Raw genomic sequence first — 4,213 nt, forward strand, 5'->3', positions numbered from 1 at the left:
TTTTTTAACTTTTGTTTCGGGAGAATTTATTTTAATAAGAAGAGATATTTTTCTATCCAAAAATATCTAAAAACTGAATAATCTCTCTCTAAAACATTTTCTCTCTCTAAGCCAAAATAGGTAGAAACAAAATCTATATAGGATTAAGGGAGACTGGCCCTCCCTCCACGTGGGCAAAGGAGGGGGGCCTATTTCAAAATACTCCCTCCTCCTTGCAAGCGTGACGTTCACGCTTGGATTTGAAAATACCCACTCCTCCAGCGCGGCGTCCGGGTCCAATCACTTCCAGTCGTTTCATCAGGTTGCCTGCTGTTCCAGTTGTCATCGTTATCGCCTGAGGGTAGCGTGCGGCACTTCACCTCGCGTGGCATTCGAGTCTTCATCACCTCCAGGTCGCTTCTAGCTCTACCTGCACAGTTTGCTGTTTGTGCATGATCATTAATTGTGAGTACTCAGCATCGATAAAAGGAGTTAATCACGTGCTTCATCTGTCCTCCCCCTCTAACATTCCTAACGGCCAGCACCACCCGGGCGCCTCGCAGTGCCAGTACCCGTACTGTCTCCAGTCCGATCCCTTTGGATGCACCTGCGCGCGCCATATAATAATGTAAAACATGAAGCAGTGATTCAATGAAACGAACCTGTGATAATTGGCATACTGTCGGGTTGCAGCGTCGGGTCCATAGCCCATTTGGCGCATCTGGGCGAGTTCTCCATGCCCTTGATGAGATGGAAGACGGAGCCGCCCACAGCCCCCATGGCCTCTTCCAACAACAACAACAACTCTTCTGTTTGCATGCAACAACAGTTCCTCTGTGTTGCATGCAAACAGATTGTGAAGGTGGTGATTGTGAAGGTGCTTACATGAGAGTGGGGAGGCGCGAAGGGCAGGTAGGGAGGCAGGGAGGGGCGCTGCTATGGAGGAGAGAAGAGAAAAAGATTGAAAGAGACATTCTCTATGAGGACTTGGTCTTTGAGTGAGTCCAGAGAGCTCTGAAATGCTGAGAGCTAGCTTTCTGGACTCACTCAAAGACCAAGTCCTCAAAGACCAAACACAAAACCAGAAACACAAGCCGACTCCAAGCCTGGACGTAGAGGCGGCAGAGAGAGAGAGAGAGAGAGAGAGAGAGAGAGAGAGAGAGAGAGAGAGAGAGAGAGAGAGAGAGAGAGAGAGAGGGAGGGAGGGAGATGATGCATGCATGTCCACCACCACGCCCAGAAACAGTGAGAAGCTCTCTGTAAGCCGACTCCAAGCCTGCAGCCAGCCTGGACGTAGATTCCACCACCGTGCCCAGAAACAGTGAGAAGCTGCAAGCCGACTCCAAGCCTCGACGTAGATTCCACCACCGCGCTCAGAAATGCTAAGAGCTTTGCCCAGAAATGCTGAGAAGCTCTCTGCGTTTACTTGCAAGAAGGCGACTCCAAGCCTCTACGTAAAGGTGAAAGAGAGAGAGAGAGGGAGGGAGAGGGAGGGAGGGAGGCAGGGAGATGATGCATGCATGGCATGTTTCTCCACGCGTTGACGTAGAGGCGGTAGAGAGAGAGAGAGGGGGGAGGGAGATGATGCATGCATCCCCACGCGTTGACGTAGAGGCGATAGAGAGAGAGAGAGAGAGTAAAATGATTTAAAATAAAAAGTGATTTATTTTGTTATATATATATAATATATTGACGTAGAGGCGGTAGATAGAGAGAGAGAGAGAGAGAGAGGGGGGGGGAGATGATGCATGCATCACATGTTTCTCCACGCGTTGACGTAGAGGCGGTAGAGAGAGAGAGAGAGGGAGAGAGAGAGAGAGAGAGGGAGAGAGAGAGAGAAGGAGCCATATGTATATATATATTATATATATATATACAACAAAATAAATCACTTTTTATTTTAAAAATCCAAAATCATTTTACTCTCTCTCTCTCTCTCTCTGCCGCCTCTACGTCAACGCATGGTGGTGGACATTTAGAAACTTATATATATATATATATATATATATATATATATATATATATATATAGAGAGAGAGAGAGAGAGAGAGAGAGAGAGAGAGAGAGAGAGAGATTTGAATTATACGTTTTATTCGAAAGAATTGTATGTTTTCAGTAAAAATTTAATCGAATAATTTGGAGATATGTCATCAATTTGAAGAAACTTATTATACGATAGAATGTTACTAATATATAAGCCAGCCAGATTTGACATTTTTGTTGTTGTGGAACTTTACTGAACTTTTCCTCTTTGTAGAGTAAGAATGTAAAACTTAAAAATGGATATTTAAATATTAAAATTATATATTTTCTTAAGCATAATTTTTCATTTATAAGTGAATAGTCTATTAAATATTTTTAATATTCTAGGTTACATTTTTGAAGTGAATAGTCTATTAAATATTTTTCCTCTTTTTAGAGTAAGAATGTAAAACTTAAAAATAGATATTTAAATATTAAAATTATATATTTTCTTAAGCATAAATTTTCATTTAGAAGCTTAAGGGAGACTGGTCGTCCCTCCACGTGTTTTGTTACACACACACACACACACACACACACACACACATATATATATATATATAGAGAGAGAGAGAGAGAGAGAGAGAAAGTGTAGAATAATTTGGGTTTTTTAATTAAAAAATGATTGAGAAAAAGTGGTTGCATTTTGGCTAGCCTTCAAATTTTTAAAAATTTTGGTTATTCTATGTATGCCAGGCACCTCAGTTTGCTAGCTTTGAGCTCCACGTGGTCGTGCCTTTGCCTCCTCGAGCTCCTCGACCGCCTTTGTAGAGTAAGAATGTAAAACTTAAAAATGGATATTTAAATATTTAAATTATATATTTTCTTAAGCATAATTTTTCATTTATAAGTGAATAGTCTATTAAATATTTTTAATATTCTAGATTACATTTTTGAAGTGAATAGTCTATTAAATATTTTTCCTCTTTGTAGAGTAAGAATGTAAAACTTAAAAATGGATATTTAAATATTAAAATTATATATTTTCTTAAGCATAAATTTTCATTTAGAAGCTTAAGGGAGACTGGCCCTCCCTCCACGTGTTTTGTTATACACACACACACACACACACACACACACACACACACACACACATATATATATATATATATATATATATATATATATATATATAGAGAGAGAGAGAGAGAGAGAGAGAGAGAGAGAGAGAGAGAGATTATCATCTCTGACTCATGGGTTATAGGTGAGTCATGATAATGTAAATAGTAGAGTACATATTTCAAAAAAAAAAAAAGAGAGAGAGAGAGAGAAAGTGTAGAATAATTTGGGTTTTTTAATTAAAAAATGATTGAGAAAAAGTCGTTGCATTTTGGCTAGCCTTCAAATTTTTAAAAATTTTGGTTATTCTATGTATGCCAGGCACCTCAGTTTGCTAGCTTTGAGCTCCACGTGGTCGTGCCTTCGCCTCCTCCAGCTCCTTGACCGCCTTTGCCTCCTCCAAGTGCAAACCAGAACTGGTACTGCGCTGCTACCTTGAACTCGATGCAATTGTATACATGAGTGTTGTAATGAATTGTTTTATAATTAATGATTCAACCTAATATAAACATCAATTCAAAACCTTCCTAAAAAGTCAGACTGATGACTTTTGATTAATGTTTGATAAAGATTTGGATTGTTTTGTTTTAAATAAAATATTTATTTATATAGAATATATATATATATATAGAGGACTACCTAAAGATTTCAAACAAAATGTATTATATATATTTATCTATACCTTGAACTCGATGCATTCATGGATGGGAGAGGAGGCTATTCACATGAACGGCTTGATGTCAACGATGTGGCCAATGGCAGCCCCTTCGCCATGGTAGAAGGAAACGATCGATCACTGTCTTGGTTTTTGTTGTGGTACCTGAGAAGCCCATGGGACCAAATCCCTTTTGCATTGCATTGCCCCTCATACCTCTTATGCTTGAATTATTGACATGCACGCCTTCAAGAACAAATTTCTTTATGAAAGTTGGCACAGTATGTGTCCTCTACATGGGGAACATGCATGTTGTAATGAATTGTTTTATAATTAATGATTCAACGTAATATAAACATCAATTCAAAACCTTCCTAAAAAGTCAAAGACTGATGACTTTTGATTAATGTTTGATAAAGATTTGGATTGTTTTGTTTTAAATAAAAGATTTATTTATATAGAATAAATATATATATATATATATATATATATAGAGGA

The 4,213-nt window shown here is 38.6% G+C and overlaps 1 protein-coding gene across 1 annotated transcript in view; it reads left to right on the forward strand.

The window, feature by feature from the left end:
• Positions 1-3,423: 3,423 nt before the first annotated feature.
• Positions 3,424-4,213, forward strand: part of LOC147640397 (uncharacterized) — a 10,984-nt gene continuing 10,194 nt past the window's right edge. Inside the window, exon 1 of the mRNA XM_086825256.1 lies at positions 3,424-3,479. The gene's annotated coding sequence lies outside the window, so the exon portion shown is untranslated. The remainder of the gene's footprint in view (positions 3,480-4,213) is intronic.

The sequence above is a fragment of the Cibotium barometz genome, chromosome 3 (assembly GCF_041138505.1).
Source record: "Cibotium barometz isolate CiBa-2024 chromosome 3, ASM4113850v1, whole genome shotgun sequence".
Classification (NCBI taxonomy): Eukaryota; Viridiplantae; Streptophyta; class Polypodiopsida; order Cyatheales; family Cibotiaceae; genus Cibotium; species Cibotium barometz.